Source organism: Haliotis rufescens, unplaced genomic scaffold (assembly GCF_023055435.1).
Source record: "Haliotis rufescens isolate VD_foot unplaced genomic scaffold, xgHalRufe1.0.p SCAF_7, whole genome shotgun sequence".
In the NCBI taxonomy this organism is placed as follows: Eukaryota; Metazoa; Mollusca; class Gastropoda; order Lepetellida; family Haliotidae; genus Haliotis; species Haliotis rufescens.
The window spans coordinates 42,642,887-42,656,899 of record NW_025964361.1 but is presented as its reverse complement, the minus strand read 5'-3'; the positions used below and the strand labels follow the sequence as shown (position 1 = coordinate 42,656,899).

At 37.6% G+C, this 14,013-nt stretch overlaps 1 protein-coding gene across 3 annotated transcripts in view; it reads right to left on the bottom strand.

Annotated features, from left to right (window-relative positions):
• Positions 1 to 14,013, bottom strand: part of LOC124132664 (protocadherin-11 X-linked-like) — a 58,363-nt gene that overhangs the window by 19,495 nt on the left and 24,855 nt on the right. For all 3 annotated transcript variants that reach the window (XM_046496693.2, XM_046496690.2, XM_046496691.2), the window contains exon 2: positions 11,930 to 11,988. The gene's annotated coding sequence lies outside the window, so the exon portion shown is untranslated. The remainder of the gene's footprint in view (positions 1 to 11,929; positions 11,989 to 14,013) is intronic.

Here is a 14,013-nt window from a genome sequence, read left to right as displayed (position 1 = left end):
ATTCGGGATCATTTAACTTTAGGATTTTTGGAAATGCCAGGCTTTGTGTCTTGAAGGATGAACATAATCTGTACAGGAAGGTGGCGTCAAGTTGTAGTGTCAGAATGTGGGCAGATAGAATTACAAGGCTTGATTGTATTTGTGTTTCACATAGTTTTAATTTTGAATTACTCCTTCGGTATCATGTGAGACAAATGAAGACCGTATTACAATAATTCATTTGGAAGACTTCATTTAGCTCAAGGCAACCTCCAATCATTATCAATATATTTCACCCAACTCTTTGGAGACCTGAAAGCCATACTACTCTTGGTTACTCCTGCATAGGGTATATAGGTTTATCAAGGGTTCATCAATAGTAAAATGGAGAATTATAACTGTGTTAGAAGAGGAATGGCTAGCAACATGTCATGTTCACATTCTGTAAGTTTGTTCGTGAAACACCCGGTGTCAAGACTGATTTTCAGTGATCCATGCATAAAATTTTCACAGCTTTGTTGCCTTATACACCCATTAGAATCTATTTCAATGGTCAATTGAGACTGGTTATTCTCTAGCTTTGACATTTTATATTTCCTTACATTTATATTTGTTAATTTTCCTTATTTTCAAAAAGGAGGCAACATATTTGAATAGCTATAACACAATAAATTGTTGAAATGATCCTTAATAGTTTTATGGTCCATGCAATATCATGGATCACTGAAATAAAGGACTGGCAGTTAACCTACAAACTACAGATGGCCGATGTATCATACCATAGCATCCTTGAACTTCGGCAACAGTAACAACACAAACAACAACTCCAGCAATCATCCCTCCATCGCCTACCCTCCCAATCTCCTCACAGCTTTATCAGTAGCAGGAGTGATATATGATCGCCTCCTCTGTGTTCACAAAGTGGCTTGTGTTAATTAGTCTAATTAGTGTACCCATGGTCACATGGCCAATTAAGCAGTATGTACAGCGGTCTGGCAGTGCAGTACCCTGACATGCTCCTATCTAAAGACAATAAACATGTCAGTGGCCACTATGGTATATTGGGACCATATGGTGGAGTAGGAACAAGGAGCCAACATGGTGAATGGTCAGATAAAATGAACATAACTGGATTAGAAGATCTGGAACAAATATGTTGGCAGTTTCATTGTTGTAAGGGTTTTCGATTCTGTGTAATTATGGATTCAAGTCTTTGTTTTCTCATAATAAATGTGCTTTGGACAACATTTATTTCAGAGGATTTGCCAATATGTGACTTGCTGTTTTTATGACCTTGCTATGAATAAAACAGAGACCGATTGGTATATGGTCTTTGAATAAAGACAATAAAAAAACATTGGTGTATGGTTGTAATTGAATCAGATCAGTCAATGGCAACTGTTCGGTGATAATGTTTTGTATATGAGTTGGGTTTAATGCCACTTTGAACAGTATTCCAGTTATATCACAGCCTGACGTGAATCAGGTCTTAGCAGTTTATTACTTTATTGAAACCGACTCACGCAAGTATGGTGCTGACAAACCTAGAAACACAATTGGGGTGAACCATGATTCGAATCCATTTTGTATATGAATGAACAAAAATACAGAATGTGGATCTGACAGTTTGCTGTACTATTCTCTTGTATATGGTTATAATTCTTCATTTAAATATCAATAAACCTATATGCCTCTTATGTATGAAAAATCAAATTTTCTACTCATAATTATGTCATCATAAAAGTCTAGCAAGAGAAATTACTTGATACATAAGTGCATGATAGGATTTGATTTGTCAAGAAGTTGACCAGTTAGAATGATACCTAGGAGATTATGTGTTAATGATGTGTGATAGTGTCTATTCATGGAATAAATTGCAATATCAGTTAAACATCAAAATATGACAGTCCAAACTTGAAGTATATATAAGGGAACGACAAAAAAACACGGATCTATCTCGGATTCCAAACTAAGTCTCCTTGGCTGGCCAACTGGGAACAAATGGTGATATTCTGATTAAAATTGCTTTTTTTAATGTTCATACATTAAAAAATGGGAGATGTTTATTTCAAATTGGGAATTTGTATTGTTGCTGTAGGGGCTGAATATCACACTCTGAGCAGGTCTAGATAAATCTCTGAAAACATAAATAGTAAATATGATATCTTGAAGCTTATTGTTTACTGGAAGTGTTGCAAGTGCTACATTTCACTTTAATTTCAATTAACCTTCAAATGCCAGTCTCATGTTTTTAATCAATTAAGACATATACTCTCTCTCTAATGATGACAGGGAGGTAGTCAATTAGACAGGCATCACCCTTTCCCCAGGCCTCCTGCAGGCCCCACCCAGGGGATTAGTCCCTACCCCAGGGCACAGACATATATTTAATCATAACACCCATGGCAGTCTGCTGATCCTAGACACAGGTAACAATTGACAGGTAAGATACAGGTTAATTACAGGTGTGCCTTAATCAGCCATTGTCATCTTGTCTATCTGGGAGATGTCACACTGTGGCATGTATCCTCCCAAGGCACATCACCAGCTAACAGTATGCTACAGCTTCACCTCTTAATTCCAAATCTGTTAAAATCTTTTATCAAGTCCCAGTGGGAGAGGGACCTCAAGTGGCCATCATGAGATTTGTAGTAATACTTGAACAGGTCTGTGACATGTAATAATTAATTTGATATTAATTGTAGGGTACAGGTATTCAGATCTGGAGAGAAATGCTGGAATGAGGTAGCCTGTTGAGCATGATAAATTCAAACCTATAAATGATGATTTGGAGGTATTTACATTTCACCATTGTGATGTCATATTTAATAATCTTGCAGTACAATCATTATAGCAATGATAATTTGACTGGAATGAGATAATGAAGGAGAATGTAAAGCAGGTACTAGTTACTCCTTGCTGTAAATAATACTTAAAGATGCTACACATTGTTTGCTGATATGTCATAGAATCTTTTGTTAAAAGATATTAAAGAATGAAAATTTTAGTCAAGGTCTAAGGATGCACGTAAAATATGTTAAAATTATTAATGATGTGAGACTTAATTGTGTTTGTTTGTTGTTTAACACTGCACTCAGCTCTATGACAGCAGTCTTTAAATGATTGGTTCTGGACCAGACAATCCAGTGATTGACATCATGAGCATCGATCCACGCAATTGGGATCGATGACATGCATTAACCCACTCAGCGAGCCTGACCACTCGATCCTGTTAGTCGCCTCTTACAACAAGCATATTCGCCTTTTATGGGAAGCATGGGTTGCTGAAGACCTGTTCTACCCCGGATCTTCATGGGTCGTCTTTATTGTGACATAATATACATGGTAATGAGAAACTCTTCATGATCATGCAGGAATTTATCTAGACATGTAGACATGCTCAGAGGCCGGTATTTGGCCTCAAGTTTTCAGCAATTGTCAGTAAAAATTCCCAAATTGGACTTAAACCTTCCCATTTCATGATAGTATCTTTTCTTATAGTTACACCTGATACGATGGCTTGGTCGGGTCAACTTGTATTTCACCTATAGCAGACCATTCTTTAATGGCTTTCATAAGGATTCTTAGTCTTACATTATTCAATTTAATGTTAATATACAATGTTAAAAGACTCTGAGTGGCAGTCGGGTAGCCTAGTGGTTAAAGTGTTCGCTCATCACGCAGAAGACCCGGGTTCGATTCCCGACATGGGTACAATGTGTGAAGCCCATTTCTGGTGTCCCCCACCGTGATATTGCTGGAATATCACTAAAAGCGGCGTAAAACCATACTCACTCACTAAAAGACTCTGAATTTAAGAAAACAGGAACTTTTAAAATATCCCAATTTTGAACAAAATAACACTCTTTTCCCAATTTCCTGTCCGAGGGCTTGTAGTTTGGAATCCCAGATAAATCCCTGAATGTGGCACACTACCAGAAGAGGAGTTGTATGGAATATGAACACAAGGAATATGTCTTCCTTGAAACTATATATATATATGCCCAATTCATCAGCAAAATCAAGGAATGAAACTCATCTTCTTTGGCAAAATATCCAAAATAATAATGAGTAAACAAGACATTATTACACTTGCATGTGTGTCATACTGATTTTACAAAACTCGCTCTCGCTGGGGAAATACAAGAATTCTGACACTCAGTTGATAAAATCAGTATGACACACATGCTTGTTTAATAATCTCTATATATTTTTCATATTAAAACGAACCATTTTTTTACTAAACCAAGCATTTGCAAGGCAATAACTTTATATTTACCCATTCAGCATCTTTGAAAACATTATTTTCATAAGCTGTTTCCTTAATTTGTTTGAATTTCATTATTATTATTCACAAATAAGTTTTGATGTTTTATGGCAGCCGCTGATGTTTTATAAAATGCCATTGAATAGGAGCACAGGAAGTATTTAAATTAGAATTTTACACAAGGTTAGTTTTAACCAAAAGTTAGTTTAATAGAGGTCGGCAGTGAAGCTCTTGGCGACATACTTGATAGGCTATCATACAATTATTGTAATAAAATATTCAACAAAACGCCATTAACATGAAGAAGTTGAACTAACTCCAATTAGTAAAACCGCTTCCCATGACAGCATCTAGGTTTTATTTCTACACGAATGCGGAGAGAGGCCAAATAGTGCACCTTTCATGCATGTAGTGTTTGTATATAATTGAAGCAAACCACTACACCCATCACCCCTCTGACACCACATAAACTCTTCCATAACACAATCAGATTACTTTATTATTCAAAATTAGGGGCAAAGTTTTGTCTCTTTATACACTTCTTTCGCCAGCCTCCTGTTTAAAGATATTGTCTAGATTTTATCAGTAGTAAAATAATTTCACTAATTCTAAGTGTCTTTGTGTGCACATTCGTGATAATGGCCATTGACCGCTAGGCTCATTTTCACCTCTAATGGCCTTCAGAAGAAAAAGGTGTTCCACATGAATGGATAATTTTGCAGATAACTTTCATGAAATGTTTCGACACATTCTCCCAATATAGCATTTCCCTGTTTCTGCAGTGGGATGAGGCAGAGAATTTGATGACAGATAGTGTTTTATGTCTATTTTAATATTTTAAAATGTACCTTACAAGAACAACAGAAACCAAACACCTCAGTGTCAAAACTAATCTTACGAGCAAGAATCTTGCTTCTATCAAAAATTGACTTGATGAAATGAATACATTTTTACATGTCATATTTGAAATTGTTTATTCAGATTAATACCAGTTCTTTTTTAAAAGAGTTGTAATAGATCTTCAGTGTCAAATATAATCTTCCAAGCAAAAATGTTGCTTCTATCAAAAACTGACTTAGTGAATTGAAAACATTTTTAACATGTTATATTTGACACTGTATGTGTTGATTATTAACAATTCTGTTTAACAGTCCCATTTTTAGTCGTATCTATGTTTCCCTTTGAAACTGAACTAATCGCTCCAGATTTCAGCTTTGTTTAGGATTGATTACGGGTGAGGTGAAATGGGGTTCAATGTCACATTTAAGATTATTGCGCTTATATGGCGATGTGTATGTGCAAGCAATTGTTATATCAAATTATATGAGAACATGTATTTCCAAAGCTCCTTGCAGTGTTACAAGCCTCCTAACACTGTCTATGCTGGGAGTGTTCCAGAGAACACACAACCTGGAGTTCAGAGTTCAACCTGTATCCTATGCATTGTTACATGATGATGTGTGGAGAACTTGATGGATCTTTTTTTACTTGCTACCTGTGAGTGAGTGCAAAATAAATATATACTGAGGTATGGTTTAAAAAACAAATTGAGAAAGAGGTAATTCTGATCTTGCACCTAAAGATTAAGAATAGAGTTTAACACCTCAAAATAAACCCATTTTCTTGCATAAATAATTACAGAACATGCTCACACTAGAAGCTAAATTTGTTATCATCTAACACACTGCAACTGTGCATACTGAAAATACCTGTGTGGATACCAGAATAGATCTGGCTTTGTTTATCTCACGAATCATAATCTATTTACAACACTCAGTGGATGCCATGTGCCTTTCTGTCCAATTCAATGATACTGTTTTCATAAATGCTTACAAACTGTGTAAGTTCAATAGATTCCCTCTTGATAGCGATATCCCCACTGGTCGGTGCCAGGATGATAAGACATAAAGCAAACACCCTACTGGTCAGATTCGTCCATTGATCTCGGCTAACGAAGCTGGACAGGTGAAATAGACTTACCTGATGGCTGACCACACCTGATGGATATAGACTGACAGTTAACATGGGGGAGACAATGGTGGGAGAAGTGCTTTACTAACATGGCACGTAAGGGGTGGATGGGAACGTTGTGTAGGAAAGTCGGGTGAGGGAGGGTACGATGGTGGCAGTATGTTAGAGTGTGTGGGTGGTTGTCTAACTCCCAGGGTAAGTGGGAGGTGTGTTGAAGGAGGTGGTGTAGGTGTGTCCTGACCCCCAGGCAAATGGGGGTACCTGTATGGTGGGTGAGTGGTGTACTTGTGGCCTGATCCCAAGGCAAAGAGGGAGATGTTGGAGGTGTATGTGGTGGCCTCACGACCCGGACAAAAAAGTTGCATGGTCAAGGAGTGTAGTCTGATTCCCAGGGAAGAAGGGGTTGTGTTGGAGGGTGAAGGCTGTGGTCTGACACCCTGGCAAGGATGGTGTGTGTTGGAGGGTGGAGGTGGAACCCCTGGGGTGTAAAAGTTGAATGTTGGAGAATGTTGATGGTTGTCCCTTGGGAAGGAGGAGTATGTTGGAGGGTGTGGGTGTGGCCGAGCCTACTGGGTAAAGAGTGTATGTTGAAAAGCTACAGGTTATAATCTGACTTCCCTAGACAAAGAAGGTGAATGTTTAAGGTGATGTACGTGTGACCTGGGCAAAAAACCTTCGAATCTGTTTGAAGGATTGCATTGCCAACTTTTCTGATCCCAAGAGCAAAGAGTGCCTTTCAAGTATTGCACAATTACAATTGGAGAATAATCTGCCATGTATCCACATTACGGAACCCATGCAGCAACAAGATGTTTACAATCTCATGTGGATCTGAGTCAGTCAGTGAGTCGGGTTTAACATGACAGTCAGCAATATTACATCTGACAATCAGCTACATGACCAGGCCCAGACAAGGCTCCGGGGAGGTAGATCACATGAACATGGAGTCTTGCCATCATGTATGACAACACACAATCATCAGACTCATGGCTGAGAGTCATCTTCCTTTGTAGTCAAGGAACCAACATCTAATGTCTGACCCTCAATACGGTCAGCAAAGTGTGGTGATCATTGTTTCTCAAGAGCAGGTCCTTGCTATGGAACTCCTGTCTAATATCAGAGGTATCCAAGAAATCACAACATTCAAGGCAAACTTGAAGACTCATCTCTTATAAATACTGAGGCTTACGCTATGTAGCAATAGTTATTACCAGGCCTGTTATGGTCATCTTTATCATTGTCTATTTACTGTTGTTAATATATCTAGTTGGATGTAGTTGTAAACAAGGATTATATCCTACCTAAATATTATCCCAGGGGAAGTTTTACTCTAGAGTGTAGTATAGGATAATATTAAACACACTGGTATGGGTTCAAATTCACCAGGGAGAATCCACCTGACACTAGAGATAAAAAATAAGGTAGGATAATATTCACTCTTACATAATTTCCACAGACACTTTTTTGCAGTTGTTTCAACTTGATTCTGGCACTATACAAATGTCTAGTTATCATTATTAGTTGCCAGTCCCAGTACTGTCCCTATTCAGCCATTGTGGACACCAGATGCCCATGTTCATCCCCATGTGGCCCAACCATTATGTCTGCAACTTCCCCCAGGACATATAGAGATGATGCCTTCACTGTACGGTGTGCATGTGCGTGTCTGGTTCACCACACTAGTACAGACTAATGCTGGTTCTATAGTGCTAGCCTACTGAGATACAGCCACAGTTAAAACATGACAACCCACTCAGACAGTATACTGACTCTGACCAACCAGTCCTTGTTTTATCCCCTTAATGCCGAGGGCCAGGCTGGGTAACAACAAGTACCATCTTTTAATGTCTTTAGGTATGACACAGCTGGCGGTCGAACCACCGACCTTTTGCTCGCCACTCTATCCACTAGACCATGGATGTAGTCAGCTCTTGTGACAAACATGGGGTATTGGTGGCTTAGTCAGACCTGGAATCACAATAGTGGCTGAGAAAACTTATCTGAGAGGATCACATGTATCCCCACATGCCATAGAGGGGACAGGATGGATTGCCCTAACAACTTGAAAGACTAGACACTCAAACTGCATGGAGGATCAGGCTACCATCTTCGACATCAAACTGCAATTTTTAAAGATATTTGAGCAACTTGAATGATGAATCACACACATTTTTTTTGTCTAAACAATCGTCACGTGATGTACCCCACCCACTATGTTAGGTTTAAAAGATGTTTTTTGAAATATTATACTTGCTTTAGATAAGTGTACAAATAAGAATATGTCTACGTCACGTATCTAGAGGGTCCTGTCATCCTGATCTGATATGAGCAGAGATTCGGGCTGAGGGGGCGTGTAAATGTGTGAGTTTATGAATAGTTGTGCAGAAAGTAGTATGTTAAAATGACATTCAGTGAAAGGATGAACCTGTTGCGGTGGCCTGGAGGGTTGATAAAAGGAAAAGGAAATGTGTACAGCTGAGATGAAAGAACATGTAGCTGTTAGCCAACCTAGCATGTGTGTGCAGGTACAGAGCTTGTCAGGGATGACGGGGGTCGTGGGGGACCTGGGAAGCAGGATGTTCAGATGAATAGATATTTGTGTACAATGTATGTAGCGCTTTCTGTGTGTGACGTTACCTGATCGCTGAACAGACTACAGGGATACGACAGACAACATACATAGATTAAACTTAAAAATGACCTGTGAAGATCCGGGGTAGAACAAGCCTTTAGCAACCCATGTTAGCCGTAAAAGTCAACTATGCTTGTCACAAGAGTCAACTAACGGGATCAGGTTGTCAGGCTTGCTGACATGGTTGATGCATGTCATCGTATACCAATTGCATGGATCGATGCCCATGATGTCAATCACTGGATTGTCTGGTATAGACTTGATTATTTACAGACCGCCATCATATTGCTGGAATAGTGCTGAGTGCCGCTTTAAACAACAAACCAAACCAAAAAAACTTTAAAATATAAAGCACTATAAAACCAGCGATAGTATGGACTAGTGCAAGCTAGCAGACAGACCCACAGACAGACAGACTGACAGACAGACAAACACAGACAGTACAAGTTTCAATACCTAAAAACTGGATGAAATCAATACACATAAACACAATCACTGCTTATTTTATCACGTTCATCACAGTGGGGCACCAAAAATCTCACAATGAAATGTTATTTTAAGACCACATTTTGATTAAGCAATTTATTCATTGAATAAGAATCCAATATATTCCTTGCTGAGACTGAATGGTAAATGCATGCACAGAAGAGTCACAGAGTACAGAGACCAAAGTGTAAAAAGTCTCTCATTAATTTCCTTCCTTGCACTTGCTGACCTGGTTCTACGTTCAGCCCAACCAGCTATGAATATTATTCCTAGATGTGTGTGTGTGTGTAATATATGCCTCAAAGACCTTGTATTGATTGTGCTGGACAAAGAGGTAGGTTTGAAGGAGACTCCACACAAAGAGAGGAATTTTAAGAGCAGGGCTTTCAGCTTTTAAGAACTCTCAATCTGAATATTGCAATGGAGGATCATTCCTGAACAATGTTCCAAGTTTTCACACCCTCCAGCGATCACAAATTGAAATTGGACATATGCATGTGAGGCTCCATATATGATGTGTTATGTGACTCCGTTTTCAATGACAGAATTCCAGTAAGACTGAAATACATGACAAAGCAAGCTGATATCCGATCATGTACAAACCTTGCAAACATGATTTGCATTAAATTTGATTAATATCAGAGAAATATACTGAAGTGTTTGCTGAATATATTTTGTATGCTGTGGAATCTAAATTTTGACTTTCAAATGAGATCATTGTTCATGCTTACACTTCTTTCAAACACCTGGTGTCATCTCTGATTTTCAGTGATCCATTCGTATAATTTTCATTGCCATTTTGCCGTTTACTCCTAATGGAACCTGTTATTTTGTGGGGGGGCACGGGCGGCCCAGTAATCTAAGGCGCCACGATTCGCTGTGCAGAGTTGCATCCCTTGGGCATGCCAGAAACCTATGATTATGGGTTCGAATCCCGGTTCGCCCCGATTATGTTTATAGGTTTGTCAGCACCATACTCGTGCTCGTGGGTTTCACCGAAGTGGTAAACGTCTGAGACCTGCATCACTTCAGGCTTTCCTCCCACATTAAACTGACACGCCGTGATATAACTGGAATACTGTTAAAAGCTGCGTTAAACCCAACTCACTCACTCACTCACTGTTAATTTGTGGCGTTGATGTTTTATAATATTATAAACTGATTTGAGGCAAAGTATAGATATGTTCAGTAATGGTTTTTTTAATTATCAAACCAAAACTTCTTATAAAATGAGAGGACAAATTATACCAATATGTCCTGTTAAATTTCTGATATCCATTAATTCTGTATCAACATACCAACAAAAAAGTATCAAGATTCCATTAAATCAAACCTTAATTTTACAAAGAAGGAAATTGCAGCAAACTGAACTGATGAAAACACATTCAACTGCATCCATTCTTTTCCAAATAGTAATCTTGTCAAAGAAAATAGGTGATGCATAACTTACGAAATCACAAACTCTCAATAACGCATAACTTTCTCCTCCATCCACACCCTCTCAGTTTAGTTTCATTGAAGAGTGTACTTGTAAACGCCCCACTTACAAATCATACAGCTTTATTACTACTCTCTGAGGCAATGTAATTCCTTACAGGTTACAAGTCAGACTTAGGAAACTGTATTTTCAATAGGTACGTCTCTTGCGAAGAAATGACTCGTATGACTCCTTTGTGCGGGAGGGTTTGTAGATACGAGTTGCACTTGCAGCCCTTAGGATAAGTGCCAAGGTATGTTTTCTACACACTGACAAATTTACCCTTTATACAACGTATCAATAAAACTCTTGTGATTTCTATTATAATATTCAAATTTCCAGACAGTTAGCTCCACGTGTTGACAATCGTATATGTGAGGTACTCTATAGCATTTACATAACAGTGATCCCTGAAATGTTTATGGAACAATTTATTGGAATAAATCACCTTCCCAGCTGTAGATATCACACTCAAAACATTCTTAAAGGGCCATTGCTTTTCGTACATAGAATGACACCTTTCCTTGCTTTGTGTGCTGGTCTTTGCTAAGTAAGCTCATGGGTGGTACTTTGTAAGTGGTAGCGATCAAACATTCAGGTACAAATACGATTTTATATCATGTCACAAGACTGTGCCACCTTGAGTTGATATGTTGTCTGGTTTGTCATTTGTCAGCCATTTTGAAATATATTTAATAATAGTAAACAATCATATATCTATAACATAATTTTCTTAATATATTTCAGTAATTTAAAAATGGTAAAATAAATGATAAATATGTTATTCTTATATGATAACAATAGTTGAAGAACATATGATGTGTGAGACATTTATGAGTTTCAATATAATTTGGAATAAGAGATAAAACCAATTTCTCCTGTAATAACATTGATCTGAAGCTGATTGAAATTTCAAACTAAAGATGCTACCACTGTAACGTGGTCATCTTACTCATCACATCATAACAATCCTTGGCCCATGATAGTTTGGATACAGTAAGGAGGAATAATCTCAAACTAAATGTTCAGTCATTTTCATAATTCACATATTTCCAATTTATGTAAACTATGATGAAAAGATATTTATATGCACATGTTCAACAGTTTGAGAACTTACCTGAGAAGAAACATCCGAGACTTCACAACCAATTATCCACTTCGAATCACAGCCAATCTCTGAAAGGAAAATAACATAGGTAAACCTGCCTGAAATTTCACATTAAAGTCAAGCAGAATTAATTGTCGCTGTTCCATGTACACTATAACAGGCCTAATGGCCTGGCCCTTCCCCACTTCATGCATGACGTCCTAGACTCTCAAGGCATTACTATAACTCATAATGAAAGGATTATATCACAAATGCTCCCTCATGGCTCCACTACTTACTATAACTTTTACCTACTGAATGGCCACAAACAAAGCTTGCTACATTAACATATTGGATTTATTGTACTTGGGGAAAGCGGAGTCTTGTCTGCCCTGCATAGACATTGTAGGTATTAGTATGCTTGCTGCTTAATGGTTTAAGGAGACTTGTAAAGCTGTGTAAGTGACCTTCATAAAGAACTGTTTGCAAGTATTAGCAGAAACTCTTCATCTGATAAGCTGTAGAGCGTTACATTTAGTGCGTTCATGATTATCTTCATGATAAATTTACATATGCTTTAAATACTATAGTATTCCAAATATGCAAATACATTTACATGAGAATTAATAGGATTAGTGAACAACCTGAAATGCTCCTCTTTTTATTAATATAAGTATTTAATATGTTACATCAAAATTTACCATACAAAGAGGAAGATATAGGGAGAATGCCTGCAATAGCATTTGTAATGCATAACTCATTGCTCATGTCCTTTACAGAGCCACAATTAGAAGAATATTTTAATGAAAATTTGTTAGTATCAATTAAGAAACTGAATATTAAATGGCACTGTTTATTTCATGGGGTGACCTTGAGATGGCCAATTTTATTACTTGTTTTACAGATAATATGATATTTGCAATAAATGTTTCAAATCGGGAAAAAAGACAAAATATTTCAGATACACAGAAGTTAATTTTCAAAACAAGATATTGAGATCGAAGTGGTTTGCCAAGGCTTTTTACACTGTAGAAACAATATCAGTGCAAATCAGTGTTTTGTGTTAGAGCAACCCATGCTTACACTTTTTGCAACACCTGGTGTCATGACTGATTTTCACTTATCCATTCGTATAATTTTATCACTATTTTGCCTTTAACGCCCAATGGAATGTGTTTCAGCAGATAATAGAGGCTTATTATTCCCTGGGGTTGACGTTTTATTTTATTTTTTTAAGATTAGATATTATAGCATCTATTTTTTAGCATGTTTGAACCTGTATCCATGTAATTGAATTTGCTTGGACTAAGCAAGCAAGCAATGCATGATTTTCAATCACATATACACCTAATTACCACAAACTGTGCCTTCATCAAATTTATTTTATCATGATTTCTTACTTAAGATTGTAGTGTAAAAAACGACACACCAAAATTGGTAATGTGTGAATATCATATTTCACTGTGGTTACACCCTTATCTGTGAATGCAAATGCTAAATATAGAAAATATCATTCAGAGAATTCTAATATCTGTGATGGGTAGTTATCTGCTTTTCGTACTCTGATTGTATTGATGTGTCACTTAACTGAACTAATTAGTACATGACATGATGTTGGTGATACAGACCCACATGTACGGAAGTAGCCTGATACTTGCCGCTAATTTGAGAATATCAGGAATAATGTATCCCAGATATTTCTTTGTCTGAACTCAAACACAACACCTATGCTCAAACGCACTTCTGTAAAGACCCTGGATCAACAACTATGAAGTCAACCTATTATATCCTTCATAACAAGAAATAGCATCAATATGACAGGACCTAACAATGCTCCCTGCTGTACACCTTGCTCATTACCTGGAAGGTAAACTTAACACCTGTAATCAACCAAACTCAGGTGTGGCTGAGATTTCTCAAATGAGATGAATAATTAAAAGGCAACTGCAGAAATAACATTACAAATATCGATGCACGGAAGAAATATCCAATCGAATGATGGAACAAGATAAAGCAGCCACGAAAGAATCGTAGTCGGCTAATGTTTGCCTTTCCCAGATTTGCCACGCTTTGTGATCAATATTTCAGATGCGAGTGTGACAGTGGGATGTCAA